The sequence below is a fragment of the Cryptomeria japonica genome, chromosome 1 (assembly GCF_030272615.1).
Source record: "Cryptomeria japonica chromosome 1, Sugi_1.0, whole genome shotgun sequence".
NCBI lineage: Eukaryota > Viridiplantae > Streptophyta > Pinopsida > Cupressales > Cupressaceae > Cryptomeria > Cryptomeria japonica.
In genome coordinates, this window is record NC_081405.1 from 263,283,154 (window position 1) to 263,302,885 (window position 19,732).

The 19,732-nt window shown below is 35.6% G+C and overlaps 1 protein-coding gene across 6 annotated transcripts in view; it reads left to right on the forward strand.

Annotated features, from left to right (window-relative positions):
* The window catches only part of LOC131075755 (uncharacterized), a 102,577-nt gene extending 89,139 nt beyond the window's left edge, over positions 1–13,438 (forward strand). For 2 of the 6 annotated variants that reach the window (XM_059217105.1, XM_058012639.2), the window contains one exon: positions 12,405–13,438. The gene's annotated coding sequence lies outside the window, so the exon portion shown is untranslated. The remainder of the gene's footprint in view (positions 1–12,404) is intronic. The other 4 variants (XM_058012640.2, XM_058012641.2, XM_058012643.2 and 1 more) reach the window with 4 other exon arrangements.
* Positions 13,439–19,732: the final 6,294 nt, after the last annotated feature.

Genomic DNA, 19,732 nt, shown 5'->3' on the forward strand with positions numbered 1-19,732 from the left:
AGAATATTAGATGAGGCATGGGAAAGAGTGAATGAGTACGGCTGCTTGTTCCTTCAATTCCCGACTTTCACTTATATGAGAGTTGGATGTTACAGTGGGCAGCCATACATGCTCCCTAGATACTCAACTCATAAGATAATTCTCATGGAGTTGGGAAGACAAATCATGGCGGTTCATGCACATCAATCTGTCAAGCATAAGGTTGGAATGGGGATTTCTACAACTAACCCATTGAAGATTGGCCAGTACTCCCTCATCACATCCACCAAAGCCAAAGCTATGGAGATCGAGATGCAGGAGATAAAACTCAAAAGGTTTAAGTCAAGGGCAGATTTTGACTACCGAGGTATGAAGGAGAGAATCAAAAAGTCCTTCATACATGTGCATCGCATAAAAGATATTGGGTGGATCTTCGTACAGAAAAGGAGGTTCTTAAGATGGATTATTGCAGGCTCACCCTTGAGCAAGTTATTGATTTGAACTTGGTGGACATTCCGCAAGGGATGATTGATGATGGGAATGTGCTTGATCCAGAGTATGTCTCACAGAGGGTTGATGAAGCCCCACTTCCTTTAATCCTGTGGTCACACAAAGAATGCACTTCCATTCTTGAAAGATTTCAGCCCATATTAGCTAACACCAACACTTGGATCAAAGGTAACGGTGTTAGGCTCATCAAGATCAAGATTGGAAAAGAAGATGATTCTATGGGGCCTCTTGGACGTAAGTCTGATATTCAGATCGACAACAAGGAAGGTGCATCATCTTCAGGCACGAGGATCAAATTGCGGGTTAGTCAGGCAATGGTGCTTCCTCCTGAGGAGGCGACAATTCATGGGAAAGAAAAGTCCCAGATTCACATTCATGTGATTGATCCTGATGATCCAGAGGAAGGACAACAATCAGATGATGCTCCTAAGTCATTGGCTTTAGAGTCACCTCGTAAGATTCCCTCCTCAGTTTCCATGGAGCTGCCTCTATCTCCTCCTGACACAATAGCAGATGAATCCCCTCAGAATGTCATTCCCATTTCGACAGTTGAGCCACCTCTTGATCATCAACAAGAGTGTCTGCTGGAAATCTTCGAGGATACTCTGCATGTATTCATTTGTTAGAGATTGATACCTCTACTTCTAGTTTTGAGGAGTTAATGAAACAATCTTCATGCCCTTTTGTTACCGAACAAGCCATGGTTGCCATCCAGACAGATACTTCCCCCAGGATGACCACGACTGTTTAAACATAAATTGCTTCTCCTTTGCTTTTAGCTACTACTGAAGGAGAACTAATGGTTTTACCTCCATGGCTTAGTTCTTTCACTTCCAAGAGGAAGAAGTAGGAAATTTCTCCTGATGTCTTTGATTATCAGCAACTTAAGCAATCTATGCCCAAGGTTGCTAAAAGAGCCAAGACGATCTCAAGGGTAACAGTTGACAACAACAAGATGAAGTGGCAGAAATTGTTGAGCCCCTTGTAGATAATCCACATGAGGAAATGCAAGTTGCTGATTACAGGGTCACAAGGATAGAATTGGGTAAGCAAACGTATGAAGTGGTCAAGCCGGATGCCCAACAATTCGTAGCTTCACTGGTACAGCGATATGATGAACTTCTAGCGAAGAAAGACAAGCTAGAAGATGAGAATAGGCAACTTATTGCAGCTGTTCATAAAATCACAAAATCTGCCGGTGAAGGGAGTAATCCTTCAAGTTCTTTCGATTCACAAGAGTCAATTCGAGGAGTTGAAAGAGCTGTTCAGAAGGTACAAGCGTTGGACTCTTGGGTGGATCAACTTCATGATCTGTGTGCGCAAGTGCTGAAAGACATTCCAAATGATGGTTAAGTTGGAGTCCATTGAAAAAAAATTGAATCATAACTCCGAGACTTTCAAACAAAACTTGGAAAGGGTTGGAGGCAGCTCGACAGTTTGGTGCAAGATGCCTCAACAACAGTTGAGTGTTCATCATGAGCATGACATTATTCCTTCCACGGTCATGTATCTAGAATTTGAAGAGCTCCTAGAGAACAAAGCCCTCGTTCTCAAATCCCTCATTGAAGATATTGATGATGCAATGAGATTGCGAGTTGAAGTATCCCAAGGTGTTGTTTTTCGCTGTGAGAAGGCCAATTGCAATATCATGGTTTAGAATGGGGAGTTGATACCAGAAGAAGTTCTCGTAGATCTACAAATGAAGATTCATAATGAGTGGAGGAGTGAGCAATTTTCAGCTGCCTCAATTCAAGTTTTGATGAAACATCAAATCTTCTTGCAGGAAATCCAGTCCACTTTGGAGAAGAACAACTCTATGCTTCTTCAATGCCATGATACTATTGTGAACACCATGATTGTTGCCAAGAACACCCACGAGCCGAATCCTGTTGAGCTACGAACGATCATCTAGAAGTTCGAAGGATTCATGTCTTCACATGCTGCAACCTAAGTGTTTTTCAACACTTAGTTGCATTTTTCAGAATTGTAATCTCTTAGTTGTAGTTTTTCTTTTGACATGTTTACTTGTAAAAACATTTTGTAAATTGCAAGTCAAGTCATCACTTGCACTTTTGTAATTACAAGTAGACGAGTAATAGGTGAATTTAGAATAGGACTTGTAACTTTGAATAAGTCATAGTTATTGAATAAGTCTTGGTGGTTGAGAGAATTTCTCAAGTTAGTTAGGATCCTCCCACCTTTTTCTCATGACTCTAAATACTGGAGGGGGTCTATTGTAATCTTTATCTTTTGGAAAGCAATCAAAAACTCCAAATTTGCAACCAAGAAGACTTTGAGCTTTTATGTGTAAATTGAAGAATTGAAAGGAATAGAAGAAAATTACTCAAGTGTTGAGACTTTGTGCTACATTCTTGAGTTTGTGTTCAATATTATCTTTCTTGCGAGTGTTTCTTAAAGGGCTTAATCAAATTTGATTTGCAGACTTTGTGCTTCAAGTATTGGAGATTAATTTAGTTAAAATAGAAGTTCTATTGAGAAAAACTGTAAGACTTTGTGCTTACACTAGTTCTTGAGAGAGGTTAGAAGTAGATTTTATAATAGGAAATAGCTGTGAAACTTTGGGCTCACACCAGTTCTTGCTGTCTTGTGTAGAAAGAAATAAGTTATTTCAGACTTTGTGCTGTCATAATTTGTTCTTGACATCATTAGAATAGAAAAGGGTAGATAGGACTTCACATAGTCAAGACTTTGAACTTGATATTACCGTCCTGTCTCGAAGGAAGTGACGGAAGTCTTTGAACTTTCAGGAAACTTCATTTTCTTTCTGTCATTTCATTTCAGAAAGTTGTTATTGCTGTTTTATGTTAAATTGCTAGCACTTTTCTGTGAGAGAAAAGGATATTGGCTTTCTTGAAAAAAGAAGAAAGACTGCTGTTCCATCCTATTTTAGTTTTAGTATTAGATAGATAGGGGGAGCCTTCCTTTAATTAGGAGAGTTTTACTCACACACTGTGGTTGAAGCCACAATTTTGTATATTTCCCCAAGTGTACAAACTTTTCAACCAACAATGTTGAGTCATCTAAGTTCTCTTTGATGATACTTGTTGGCTCTATCACTTGATTATAGAAAATCTCACAAGCTAAGCAAGATCCAATTGTGATACCATTGTAATATCGTAAAGGGAATATTTTATTATATTTGATTAATATTAAATTCCTTTACAATTTCAATGGTTAGTATCTCTAACAAATGAATATTATTATTTGTTATAAAATTGCCACTCTTCAAATTATAAGAATCATGTAAAGGCAGTTAATCAATGGGATGAATAGTGACTAAAATGAATTGTCTCTATTCACAAATCAAATTTTGCTTCAACCACTCAACAATCTCAAGAAGTTTTGCTTCAACCACTCAACAATCTCAAGAAGTTCCTTATTTTTTTTTTCAATTTCCTTAATTATTCTCAGATGTGTATGAGTAGTAATTACTGTTTTTACTTAAGTTTCTAGTTTAATTATATATTGAAATCCTCTATTAGGTGGCAATCTCAGAGTAATGTCATTGAAGACCATGCTATGGTTGTCCAAGAGTATTTATATATCAGTATATCCACATGATAAGCTTTCTTATTTGTAGTAGTTGTAGAGCTTACTAAACATTGTGCTGCCCACGCTACTTGTCCATTCCTAAAACACCTCTACATTCTTTTTGTTGATACAACTCTAGGGGCTCCATTAGTAATGCCTCGTAGCTCTAGTTTTTTGCCTTCTGATTTGAACCTTTGCTCCATAATCTGATAAATTTTGATTAAACTCTTCTATTAGTGTAGCCATTGCACTGCTAAAACCACATCTGTTTTCCCCCCACCATATAGAATTCATCTTGCATCTTGCGTTTGCCTAGAGCAATCTCCAATTGTTGAATTCTCTTGGTGCATGGAACGATAGAACTATCAGCCTCTATGACACTGAAAATTTCTGTTTGCAATCTTCATCTGGCAACCAACTCTTCATCAATGAAGTTGTGTGTTGCTCCATTGTCAATTAGAATTGTAACTTTGTGTCCTTGCAAACTTCCTCATACTTTAAAAGGATGATATTTAGGAGCACCCAACAAGGTTGCGAGTGCACCCCTTGGATGGTTATTTTCCTCTTTTAATTCTTAGTTTCACATTTCAATTTTTGGCTTTGGTTCTTCTTTGAATCCTCCTCATCAATTACTTCTATGTAATGCAGTGCATCTTATCCCAAGCATTGGGTCTAGGTTCCGATGGTTTTGTACAAGAAAAACATAAGTTGTATCAGTGGAACTCAATTTTAGTACTTCAACAAAACTGCTATTTGTTGGTAATGTCTTTTGTTGAGAAAACCCATTTTGAAGGGGTTCTTATTTTGTCATATAGGTGTTTTCTAATAAAACTTATTCTTAGCCACTGAAATTTCTAAAATCAAAGGTCCTTTAATAGCCTTCAGAAGGTTCAATGGATCAAATGCCTTAATCAAATCCCTAAGAGGTTTGGTTAACCCTTTGATAAAAAGGACAAAGAATCTTCTCTTTGTAACATTAGGGATCATTCCCGATAATTTTTGGAATTGCTGTATATATTTCACCATTATTCCTTCTTGCTTCAATTGGTCCAACTCTCTAAAATGAACCTCATGATCTTTTCTATAAAACCTTTCAGTCAACCTATTGAAAAATATATCATGTGTCAACCAAACCATGACTTTGGGTAACCAAACCTTGGTACCACTATTCATGTGTTGTGCCTTCCATGCGTAAGGTGGTGAATTTACACACACACGAGTAGTTAACTTATTAGAACCATCAAATGTAGATAGTGTTAACTTCCCTAAAACTTGTTGATGGTCATATAGTCTTGTTTGAGATCTAGGTATAATCAAATATGGGTGCAAGATCAGGATGTGCATAGAACTACTTTTCAATGTCATTTGAGATTTTAAGTTTTTAGTTATGCCCTTTGGTTTAATAAATGCTCTTGCTACCTTCCAATCATGTATGAACCATGAGTTCAGAAATCAAATAAGGAATTTTGTCTTAGTATAATGGAAGGAAGATCTACAACATTTGGATGAAGTTCTAGGAATTTTGGAGCAATGGTCCATTTTTGCTAAGGAGTCTAAATGTGAGTTTGGATTGACAAGGATTCTTTATTTAGGACATGTTATTAGTGCTCAAGGAGTGCAAGTTGATTAGAAAAAGTTACAACCTATTTTAGATTGGCTGTTGAGAGGGTTTTCTTTAGGCTGTGTAGCTAAGGTTTATCAAAGAATTCTCATAATTAGCCATTCCATTGTCAAATTTGACCAAGAAGGGAGTATACCTGGCTAGAGACAACTCAACAGACTTTGATAAAGTCAAAAAAGTAGTAAGTTCATGTCCTGTACAAGGAATTGGAGTAGTGCTAATACAAAAAGGACATCTAATAGCATTTGAAAGCAGAGAGCTAAAAGACATTGAAAGAGCTATATTATCTATGATAAATAAATGCTAGCCATAATGCACACTCTTGACAAGTTTAGGCACTATCTAATCTTTGGAAGGTTTGTGGCCAAAAAAGATCACAATGATTTGAAGTTTTTTCTTATACACACAGATCTGAACAACAAACAACAAAACTGGGTAAGCTTGCTTCAAGCCTATGACATTGGACTTGTAGTGCAACTGCTTCACAAAGACAATATTAAGATGCATCTGCCTCCCAATGATAGAGTTTCTAAGTGTATATGTAGATCTTGATAATGTACAGAAAGCAAAGATTGATTTCTGGTATAATGGCTCACACAAATCTTTTTGTGTAGATAGACCTTCAACCTTTAATGTAAAGTTGTACTAAGCACCAGGACTTCTCAATCAGGTAAATCATTAGATTATCTAATAAGCTAACTTGAACTGGAAATGATATGCAAACGAAAGCAAACTATATAGCACAATAAATATATTGATTGAAATAAATAAAAAGACCAATATCAGTTATCTTCCTCCAACCAATGCCTAAAAGGATTTAAACAACCATAATGGCATGCCTATGGCTAAACACTATGAGTTCTTTCAATCGCGATGGCCAGTCATCATTTATAAGTTTGGCAAGATCTTGCCATTTATTAACGTGCTTACTCTCTACAGATAAGATAATAGAAAATCTATACCTTTTGTTGGCCAAAAAATATACTACCTTGTTCTGCTCCGAATAGCAACAGACTACTGTAACCTTCTCAAAATTATTTTTCCAGATTAGAATTTCCTCCAGCATGGCTTGGAGTTTCCATTTAGGGCAGAATGCTTTATTCAAAGCATTGATTACAATTAGTGAATCTCCCTCTACAACTATATTCTGACATCTTTCAGCATGACAGCTTCCTGCAAGTAGTGCCTCCCATTCCACTTCTTCAATTTATGGCATAAGTGCTTAGCACTTCGTAGCACAAAATCACCCTTAAATTAAATCCTCTTATCTAAACATGCAGGGTTAAGAAACAGAAAATTGTCCTCCTAGATTCTAATTTGACCTAAAATAAAATAAAATCTGGGAATCTATTTTAAAAATCTGTATAAACACTCACAAATACATGTGCAATATGAGGTTAAGCATCCACCTTCTGAGTTGGTGATAGATACCATTCCATTTGCATGATTTGCAGTTCATCACTTTTGGTTTCTGTAATGTCCCCTCTCGAATGATTAGACTTGAAAATGAAATTTCCTAGCCTTTTCATTCCCGGGGGTTAGGAGAAATTTAAGAAATAAAGGGAATAATTGATTAATTAAGATGAGCCCAAAAAGCTTAAGTCTTAAGCAAATATATTCTAATTGTTCATTATGACTTAAGTTGGGGCCACCTTTAAGTCACAATGTTATTACTAGATGAATGCACATGGTGGGGAAGTTAATGAATATTTATTGTAACTACTATTTCACATGCCTAAGTCGCCTATGGTAAGAAATCTAGAGGCTTCGATGGCTTTTTTTTGGAAGAAGATGAAAGAGGTATCATGAGGTGTTGGGGATTATTCTACTATTGCCTCTTTCTTAGATTTATGAGTCTCTGCAAGTTTGAATCTGCTACAGGATGAAACCCCTGTAAATGCTGTTTGGACATAGCCCCGGCCAGCAATCAGCAGTCTCAGTTTCATTTAATCAGTGGAAAATAAAGGAAACCTTGGGTCCAGCTGGTAAAAGACAAATCAGTTTGGTGAATACAACAAAAAGAAAACATAACAAGGAACCGCAGTAGGGAAGAGTCTGGAAAAGGACAAAGAAATATTATGTCTCATATGGTCGTTCGATCTTACTTATTAGACTTTGGAAGGACTTAAAATTGCTGCCTAGGGAGACAATTCTGACATGCGTCAGTCTTGGTCCGCCACAAATTCTTTCTTTTATTTTGGTGAAGATTGGTAGGAAAATTAATGTTTACATTATATTTGTGGTGTTAGTAATTATGTAAATGTAGAAAGGTAATTACTGTTGTTAGTTGTATATATTGTTGAAATAACAAATATCACAATAGTTAGTGGTTAATGTGTTATGACCGTGAATGGTAATTCGGGATATTTGTTATAACACCTCCCTGTTAAATAGGAGGTTGTTTGGCTATGTAAGTGGCTATATATTAGCCATGTATTGTGTGTTTAAATAAATGAAAGCACGATTATCCTACTCTTTGTCCATATTTCTTATATAGTATCAGAGCAAAAGAGATTCTGTGCCTACTTTCAGTGCGGGTATCCAAGCTTGAAGGAGCCTCATTTTATGCAGTTCGCAGGAGAGATAAATATGATGGATTTTTTGGTGGTGCTATTTGCTCTGGGGCTCGTGATTAACAGTGAAGCTGTCGTCCATACACTTGGTGGGCATGTTAAACCAGAACTTCCACAATAGAAAAACTCGGGTCATAACTGTCGAGGGTGAAGGTTGAGTGAAATTATTTCCATCTACGAGTATCTAGTGTGCATGAAATTGTCTCCCTGATGCCCACGATGCCCCTGCCATAGGCTATCGATCTCGTGCTTGCTTGCTTCGAGAAATCCATGTGGAGATTTGTATAGGGCAATCTAAGGTATAACAGTGTGGAGCCTTACAATGCTTCACTATCTGTGCACCAGTTGGTGGAGAATGTCGATGAGTATGTGGTCCTAGTCAATGAGGCACTCTATGAAATTATCTTCAGGTACGAAATTAACTATGAGCCTCACTGTCATTCCTTGCAGTGATCTAGCCAGAGTGTAGAAGGCCATCAAAATCAGTTCTCTCTCTATAGTTACTTATAAGTTCTTTTTATCATTTTGATGTTGTCCAACTAGTTTGTGATTCATTCGATTCACAAAGATTGAGGTTAATGCCAAGGTGCAGTTGTCAAAGGCTGCTGTTAGACTTGCCACGATTCTCACAAATTTAGATGATACTAATGATGAGCTTGTGGCTGATGAGCATCTCATGCCTAGCATGATAGTTTCAGCGAAGGGAAAGATTCTCCTGCACAAAATTCATCATTAGAAAAGGCTAAATAGTATATCGTTATCATTCATGTTGTGCTCAAGTATGATAAGGAAGAGTGCACATATTTTAGGATCGACAGTTAGGTGTATTGGCCAATTCATTTGGCACACTAGTGAAGAGGGAGATTTCTTCATTATATATTGATACGGCCAAGGGTTTCTCTCCCTTGTGCATTAAAGATGTTTTATGTCAAAGTCAAGTCATGTTATTTTTAGAATAGGGTCTATTTTTAAGAGTTGATTGTTAATGTTATCAAAATTTAAAAATATCAGAAAAAAACTAAAAATAAAAAATTGTAATTGGGTGCATTATCGCTTGTATGCGACATCCATCTTGTGGAGAAAAATATGTTCTTTTCTTCACGATTAACCAAATAAGTCTCAGAGCCAAATTTACTAAGTAGCAAATTAATTGGAGGTTGGAGGCACAGGAGGCTGGAGGAATTTTGGTGACCTCTCGTCAGTCACCAACGACGGGGCCGCTTATCAGCTTTGGTGGCACTTTTATTTTCTAATATGTAGCATGATATGTTTTGTTTTTTAGTGTTTTGGTTGTGTGAATAAGTGGAATTTGACATTGTGGTGGGAATATAACCAATGTTCCATTCCCATCTATGATATGTATGGTGATATCTATGTAACTTCCTTGATTTGCAAGCATAGTGGCAAACAAAAGCACCAGAGTAAGTCAGTTCATGGATCTTGAAAGGGTTTGTGGGAGGATCCAGAAAACCACATGAAGTGAACAGATGAGTGGATGTTCCTGTTCATGTCAAGGTTTGCAGTAAGCCTGTTTAAAACCATGGGAGGAGAGAGCCTTTCTTTTGGATCAAGGTCATGAGTCACATAGCTGGACATGCCACAAGGGTGAGCATACTGCAGAAGAGTGTGAATGTTTTTCTACCATGTAAACATTAAGGGGGGGGAATGTTAGGAAAATTAATGTTTTCATTATATTTGTGGTGTTAGTAATTATGTAAATGTAGAAAGGTAATTACTGTTGTTGTTGTATATATTGTTGAAATAACAATATATCACAATAGTTAGTGGTTAGTGTGTTATACCCGTGAATGGTATTTCGGAATATTTGTTATAACACCTACCTACTAAATAGGAGGTTGTTTGGCTATGTAAGTGGTGGCTATATATTAGCCATGTATTGAGTGTTGAAATAAATGAAAGCACGATTATCCTACTCTTTGTCCATATTTGTTATAAAGATTAATACTTGGTCTAGCAAAAAGAAGAATTGTGGGTGGCACAAACAGGGTGAAAGGCAGTTTATTATATTTAAATTGCAGGGTTTCAGACCTTTATCAGCTTTGGCAAATTCCAGAATGGAATCGCTGCTATCCTAGCCTGCCAAATCCACTCCCAACGTAGCCAGCACCTGAACATGAGCTCTGACAATCACAATTTCCAGCAATCTGTCATGTAGTGATTGACAGAGGTTTGCTGTCAATAAGGAGTGATAATTTGGTATGAAAATTGCACAAGTTTATCCTTGAAGGCTTATTTGTAATAAAATACTTAGAGCGTTAGCTGGGTGATTGTTGTTTAGTGTAGCATTTGCATTGAAAAATCAATACTTATTGATTATCTGCAATTAAACTTTTGACTGCTTATACCAGAAGATATCAAATTAATGAAAAGAGCTGCTGCATTGGTTTACATGTGATTAATTTGGTAATTTTTTTTTGCAAGAATATTTCAAATTCTTAGCCTACTTCTGGACATCTTGGTGAGAATTTTGGGCAATTTTGATATCCTAAATGTTCTATAGGTTTGAGAGTGACCATGCTTTTCTAGATCTGTGTGATTATTGTGTTGTTGAGTTGGTAAGCCTGGGTGTTGAACATCATGCAACATCCTGAGCTATAGATCTTATCATCAATGGGATTTAATTAGGGTCAAATAATGACCACCATGGGCATCCTCACTGTAGTTAAAGCCATACTAACTGCAAACATAAATTTGCACTACCAAAAGGTATGCCAGATTAGTTATGCATTGATCACCTGGGATACTTGTTTAAACTTGTTTTGTAGACGTATGAATTCGCGGTGCTATAGAATATGTACTTTGTAAAGTATATGAATTGTTAATGGCTGGTTTATGGTGTTCTTTTTACATCAAGAAATTCATTGTTTGACACTCCATCTGGTTGGCTTATAGAAATGACAATACAGTTAGCATTCCTAGTTTATTGCCTTATTTCTTGGCCATTTTCTGTCATCAAATATTTCCATAGGTCGGGGGCTAAAATAAAAAAGATTTAAAAAATAATAAGAAAAGAAAAAATGATAGATTTTTTTGTAGGATAAAGTGTTCCAATAGGAGTCTGCATATGATTACGATGATGAAGATTTAGTGAACAACTGGTATTGTCACAGTCCCATAGTGCTCAAGTAGGTTTGCATCAATTCTAACAGTACAACCGTGTAAGCTAATAATTAAAATACTGGCTATTCTCTAGTTCTCTAGGTGCAGGAATTCTCAAACTTACTGCTTGAGACAATATTAGAAATATTTTTTCATTTCATAAAATGATTTCTTAGAGGAATTGTAAAGGAACTCTGATATTAGATGTGGTTATCTTCCACACACAAACACATACACATGATTACAATGAAAAATGTTTGTAACTGATACTTTTGCACCACCCTAGAGCTTGAGTAGGTTTCCATCCATTCTAACAATATTAGATAATAATTAAATATTGGTTATTCTATGTTTCTTGAGGTGCTGTCAGCTGTTCACAATTCTCTTTAAGAAAACAATAGAAGATGAATTTCAAAACATCAGAAATGTTTTTCTGAGTCAATACATTAAGGAAGACTAGTTTTAAATGAGGTTGGTCATCTTCCTTGAATCAACTTTATGCCATAATTTCAGTTGTATATGATATCTGTAATTTTCTATATTTTTCATATGTAAAATGTTGTTGCTCAATCTAAATGCTTGTCTTAACCCATATTTCTCCCGATTTGTTAAACCTGGCAAATATACCTTTGGGACTCCTGGCAGCTAAACTTTTGGACCTTGGTTGACATGTAATCATAAATTTTTATTGTGTCAGCTGACGTGCAATCATAAAATGCAGAGGCATGAATTCGTGCTTGGATGCTAATATGCTTCCTAGATGCCTTTGGATTCTTATTAGCTTTGTTTTAATGTAATAAGTTTGGTCTGGGTACATGGTCTATTGAAAATACCATTTTCTTTCTTGTTTTTTGTGAATTTTACTATTGTATTCGATAATATTAGTGAAATATTAGAAAATTTATGTGGAGCATCTTGCTTTGTTTAGCTGCCAATATTTGCAGCAGGTCTGCCCCAGAAAATAATATGCTTATTTTGTTATCAGATTTTTTTCCAGTGATAACTAAAGTTAGTTGAACAATGCTGTAACCCTAGAATATCTTTTGCAGGCCTCAAGAGTCATTCTGTACGCCCTCTGTTCATTTTGGATGGTCATGGTCGTGGGACAAGTCAGACACCAACTTCAATGTTTGTCCATCTCCCAGGACTTTCAAATCCAGTGTCTCGTAAAATGGTTTTGATCTTTACCATCTTCTTCGATCAAAAGAGCTTATTTGAGAGCTTTATATTTAAGAATTTCTTTGTCCAAATCAGATTTTTATTGAAAGGTAATGCTTGAAAATATGCATATCTGTAATTTAATATAACTTAAAACATAACATGTATATTGAGGGATCTTTTTGGTATTTCCATTAATGTGTATTCTGGCGTTCAGTAGTTTATCTTACTAAAGAATAATAACTGCCGCCTATGTATAATTCCAGTGAGGAATCTAACCAGTCATAGATCTGCTCCTCACTCGGCAGGGATGAAGTGGCTGTAATGCTTAAAACAAGTCAAATGCCATGAATCTTGATTGGGCAGCAGCCAATTCATGTTTTTGAAAATTCTCTGATTGATAAATCGTATGAATTATCTGTAATCTGAAGCAGATATAATCGGTGAATTGCCATTTTCTTTCAAGAAGGCATTAAATTTATAAGCTTCAGTAATTGACACAGCTATCTACGTTTGGGCTACTTTATTATGGAATCATCAAAATTATGTTTTGATATGGTTCTTTTTTGTTTCTTCCTGTATTAGTTTGCAACCATTAATAAATATATGGACAAAAGCTTCAATACAGGTTATCTATAACAGCCTCAGAAAATGGTCTTATTTCATTTCAAATATACGTACTTTTGCGCACAGGTACTTATGGTTATTGGTGGATTCTAGAAGTGCTTCTGAATATTCCTTAAATATAAAAGCCATGTGTGTTAAATTATCAAACAAACTACATCAACATAGTCATTGCTGTGGGAAGTGCTCCAACTTATACTGGAAAGCAAATTTGTGGACACAAGTTCTTTAGCTTTATATACAGCAACATGTAAGCAAGCGTTTTAAACTGTTACAATTGAAGGTCCCTTTATACAAACTACATATTTTCTGATCTTAGCTTGATGGTATTGCAAGCATTATATATCATGATTCTTTTTTGATGATTTCCTTGACACTGTCGTGACCAATTGCATTATTCTATTTCGTCTGTTGAAGGTGAACTTGATGCAAATGTTGGGTGTGTTTTTTTGTCAAACTTATGATCAGCCATGAGGAAGTTTTAACGACTAGTGCAAATTGTAGTGACTATGATGTCCATACCTTGTATTGGATTTTGAGTGATGGTCTCTTTTGGGTTTAACTTGTTAAGATGTATGAGTAATGTTGCAGTTGCATAAGTTTGGTTTACTGTTATGGTAGACAGTAAATTTTCTCTGTTTGCTTTTTGTGTTCTAGCATACATTTTTAGTATACATGAATAATCTTTGATAGCTTTTATATGCTGTCTTCTAAGACTGAAACTGCGATAGAGTAGTTTGCCTAATGTAGCTTGTTAGGCTTTTGGGAAGATTGGTTGAGAAGGGGTATACAAGGAGAAACACCTAGGCTCAAGCTTCATGAGCTTAGGTCTCAATAATGCTTACAAGAGGAGGATCTTAACCTCACAATAGAACAACTTAGGTCTCATAGGCTATCAGGGTTTTGTCTTGATTTGATCTTGTAATTTGAATAAAATTTTGATGCAATTAAATTGTAAGCAGCCTTCAATATTGATTAAAGATCTAACAAAGACAATCGTTCTTGGGCATGCTTATGCACCTTGTTTTTGTGATGGTTTTTTCTCATGGTATGTATTATAACAGAACTCATGATTTCTCTTTATGCCATAAACTTTGATGGAAGCTTATTCATAGATTTCGCACAAATTCAACAAGTTGCATATAGTGCAACACTGTTTTTAACTATGGAGGTGATGCTGTTTAAATCCGTAAATTTTGGATCCTTCGTTGACATGTTATGATGAGGAGCGATCATTGTTTTTTTTAAAAGATATTACTGCGTCAAGGGGAGTTAACAATACTTGAACGCAACATAGAATTTGCAAATTGATTTTTGATTCAGACTTGTTAAGAAACCTTGACAGAAGCTTGATATAGTGTCGATAATTAAAAAAAAAAGATGATTTATACGGATATATATTTAGGAACTTACATATTTTTCTGTGCATTTTTATAAATAAATTTTAAGACAATTAATCAATTATATGCTACTTTGCTTACATACACAAGTGCAAGTTCTTGTGCTTGTGTACAAAATTGGAGTTGAGTTAAAGAAACAAGATTTTTTAAATAATTAAATATTCACAATTGTTTTTTGGTTTTTGGTGACAATAAAAAATATGAATTAATACATTATTCACAATAAAATCCGAAAGAAAAAAATCTGTCATTGATTAAGCTTGAGAAAAGCTTAAATCATCTAGTTCAATATCGATAGCTACATAATTGGTCCTATATGCTCGTGTCTCATGTAGGTCTTCAATGTTGTTGTAGTTATGATACCTACATATGTTTCAAGAACACCCATGGGATCTACTTGTGATCTCTTTTGAGCCATTATTATTGCTTAATCTCAAGTTCTGAGCCATTTCTATTGCTTAATCTCAAGTTCACCCTGGTCACCCTTGTTTGGCAGTTTATAAACATGAGACCCTCAACGTTCGTGATCCTATCTGATATTACGTACACCTCTCTGATAAATAAGAGCCCTTCGTTTAATAATGGACACTTGATGTGAACATAGATAACATTTTAGTCATTATATTCCAAGAATGGAATATGTGTGTTTAAGCACACTCTGATTGTGTTTATTGCAAGGTGATAAAAAACATACAATATTTTTTTTAAGGTTTAATTTTATATCAAATCTGTCCCACCATGCTTTTGAAGCAAGAAAAATAATATTGAAATTTGATTTAATAATAAAAAAGTGTAAAACAATTTAAGCACAATATTTAATATTAACTTTACACAACTTGTTTTCAATGCTGCCTGATTTGCCTCGCTTATATCTTGAACAAATAAGTCTTCCTGGACAAGTTTGGAGATGTGGTTGTCTGATTTGCCTTGCACGTATCTTGAACGAGTAAGTCTTTTTGGACAAATTTGGAGATGTTACTTTTAGAGATAATTTTATATATTCCATTAGAATCTACAATTTTCTTTACAAGCATGTGAACTTTTGCTCAAAACCTCTTCAATCTATTTTTTTGAATGTGAGTACAATTAGACCGTTGGATTCAAGGAATACCTAACAACATGTAACATCTTGTGAAGCAAATGGTGCCATAATTGATCAATAATTTCCATAAGTGGTGATTTGTCACCAAAACCACTATTGATGAGCCCTATTTATACCGTTGTACATCGATGCCTTTCTTCAATTATTATTATGGAGGAGGTTTGATAAAGGCTTTGTGATATGTTAAGAACACATTGATAAGTATTCAATTCAAGAACATAAATAAATAGATCTTAGAAATCAAACTTTTTTTCATTATTATGGAGGAGGTTTGATAAAGGCTTTGTGATATGTTAAGAACACATTTATAAGTATTCGATTCAAGAACATAAATAAATAGATCTTAGAAATCAAACTTTTTTTCATTAAAGAACTAATCCACATGATCATTTCCTTTAGTGATCCTCAAATATGAAGATTAGAACCACTTGTTGCTAAAAATAGAACAATAAGTCCAAAAAGGAGATGAGCATCTCTTTGGAAGTCTATTTGCAACAATATAATTTGTTACATTGCAATTTTTTTTTACAACATTGGCCTCATCTAGTTTGGTTTCTTTTACCTCTAAGATCCACCATATAAATTCTTAATAATCACCATTTGAAATGAATTGATCTAATTGGTTGGCCATTTGAAATGAATTGAACAAGGGAAAAAAATAAATCTTAAACTATTATCTTTGTTGTTTCATGTTAACTTGTTCTCTCAAGCAACAGTGAGAAGTATGGTATAATTTAGAAATCCTATCCTGATTTCATGAACTTAAAAAAAATACTAATGCTCAAACTCAAAATGTAGGAAGTTTTGAAGTAGACATGCCTACTTGGTCCATACTTGCCATCTTTTCTTTTTTCCTCTATCTAAGGTTCCTTATTTTCCTCAAATTTTATTCACCAAGTATATATTTTACTCTCATTTTTTTGCGGGGGAGTAGGTGTAATGCCCCTCCCTTGATCAGATTCTCTTAAACTCAGTTTGACTCTGGTTGACCTCTTTTGTTGTTTATGTGATTGGATGATACTCTAATGAAATGACTTTTATCATGATATGATGTTGGTTATGCATTTTATCTCTATGGATGTTTAGATGTTAGATTATATGCTTATGTATTGATCTTGGATTGACATATCTACTTCAAGTATGAGTTATATCTTGTGTTCGTTTTCTTGTATAGGTACAAGTATGTATGGGGTGCAAGGGGATGATCTTCCATCACCCACTTTGGAGGCACACAGAATATCATGACTCTCCTCCATTGGTGTGCCTGTAAATGTTGGAGAAATGTATGTGTGTTTTCGCGGTGATGTAGCTGCAGGTACTGAGCATCGTCTCCATTTGAATTTTCAGGTCTGAGCGTGCTCTATGACCTAGTGGATATGTTGAAATTTGGAGTTATTAGTCAGACCCTTGATGTAACCCTCGTTCCTATGAGAACGAGATACTAGTCAGGTGTCCTTATGTTTGTTACCCGGTCATGTTACTTGTTCGTCTTGTTGGGCCTTTGTGTTATGCTAGTTCGTAGTTCGTCGTTTTCGAGTTCAATTTAATGTTTATTTAATTTTTTTGTTGTAGGGAAACTAATACTAATACATAAGAATGAATTAATTTTGTTGTTGTAGGGAAATTATATATATTTTGACAATGTTAATATGACTAATATAAGTTATATTGGGTGTATTGAGGTATCAAAGAATCTTCAAAGATTAAGTAATGTGTTTTATTAATAGTTCAAAATTTGAGAATTAGTTTGTATGAATAACATGAAAACTTCCTTATACCTTTTGTGTGATGCGATGATTGATTATCATAGTTGGGGTTACAAGAATGTGGTTTACTGTATTTTGATATCCAGAGACTAAGAGGATTGTTTTAGTTCTTTACTGCATGTAGTTAATTCTTCGTCTCTTAATGTTTTGTGTTTTGTGACTTGTATGTCCGTTTTGCGAGTTAGCCTTTTCTTGCCGCATTGTACCTTCTTCTTTGTAGTCTTGTAGGGGTCTTGCCATCTTGTGTATTCGAGTGTCATAGACCTTGTGGTGTATTATGGATTTCCTAGGTGCAAGTCAAGGGAGTGGCTCTCATTGGGGGCCGAGACCCAAAGTGGTCGTCAGGGCAACTCAATAAGGGTTTGTAATCGTGGAAATATAAATAATGAACTTGGGTGGGTAGTTAGTTCACTTTAAAAAGATTAATTTTTGCCTCTCTTACTCTTGGATGCTTGTTTAGGTTTGGGGTAAGTAGAGAAGGCCTGGAATGGCATCCACCAATCTTGTCCCTTTGAAAGGTTGGTGTGGACCACTAGTGTTTGTATGGGGGTCAGGGGTCGGTAGAGGTCACCAAGGTAACCTAGGAAGGGGTCCAGAACCTAGTGAAGACTCACCAGGGTAACCCATGACAACCGAGTGATGACACCCTTCCCTATTGCATACCTAGTGGTCCCTTATGGTTACTTTTCTTTCCTCGATTTGCGTGGGGCCTCTGGAATTGGTTGGTCTACTTGTGAGACTCTTGTGATGGTAGTCTTGTGAGTCCTGTATGATTCTTTGTTTATCCTTTTAATCTCACCTCCATCTTTTGGGTCTGGATGATACCTCCTAGCACAGGGGGTGGACCTGATGGTACCACATGGTTGGGTGGAATTCTTTTCGCACCCATTGGGTTTTTCTTGTACCGCGACATGATCGTGATGACCCAGTTGCAGATTAAAGAACTCCATCTTGTTCTAGATTTATGTAATTGGAAATTATATCCTTATGGATACATTGTAATGTAATTGATGATCATATGTATATCGTCATGGCATTGCATTGTGTTCAATGAATATATGTAATAATAGACATTGCATCATTTTATGATCCTTTTTGGTTATGTATGATGAATTTATTTTGTAATGTGGTATAACAACGTTGTGGGGCCTTGAGGACTTTAGCTAGCTTTGATTTGTTCATCTTATTCTCTTATCATGTGTATCATGCAACTTTAAGAATATGTATGGTTTATTATTCTTTAAAAAAAAAATTATTCGCATTTTCACTAGATTGTTTGGTTAAGTCCTTTGGGCCTTATAGCAAGGGTGTTACACTTGGTATCAGAGCCCATGTTCAAACACTGGAATTTCTGGATAAGGCTGTGACCTTAGTCTACTTGGTGTATATAGTCTTTCCATTGTATGCTTGTCCTCTCTGGAGTACGCTTGGAATTGATGTATAGGACCTTGTAAGTCTTGGGTGTTTTGTGCTCTGTGTATCCTGCCTATTCCTCTTGAATATCCTAATTGAGTAGCTATATGAGTGCATGTGCTTTTGATTCCTTTTAAGATCCATGATTACTCTTATTATAGAGGGAATTATATGTCTTCCTATCTGATGTGGTATTCTATAAACTAGCTTACTGCATTGGATAATGTATTGCTCTAATCTTGAAAGGTGTGACAATGTGCTTGTGTTAAAATTGGAATCTGACTCAGTACCAAAATCATGAATGAATTGGATGTATTTCTCTCTTTCGCCTTCTCTCTAGAAATTAAAACTACCACATCTTGTGTACTTGTGGATGTGTATGTCTTCTTGTTGTGAGTGAATGTTTGTGATTTCATGAAACCCTTGTGTGTGCCTTGAAGATTCTAGTGTGTACTTGAATGCTGGGAGAGGTTTTGGGTGTATAAATGATCATGGGGTAGGTGGGAATTGCAAGTATTTCCTTTATCAATTCCATCATGTGTTTCTTGGATGACTAACTTAATAAATGCCTTTCTTATGGATAGCACTATAATGTTCTTGCATTTGACGAATTTAATGAACTTTGTATAAATAGGATGTGTAAAGGAAGAACATGCTGATGTGTATTCATATTTATGTAACAGTTAACTAATAGATCTCTCTCTTCCATCTTTTCCTCGTAGCTTGATACTCAATGAAAGATGATAGTTAAAGATGTAATTGTATTAATGAGAAGTAGCGAGTGTGTATGCAAGAGGTTTGTCTATAAGAAAAGATTGTTTGTGTTGATTTCATCTTGGAAATTAGGACATTTAGCTACATCTATAATTTTATGAAATGTCACGATAGACTAATTTGCATGCCTCTAAGTAGGC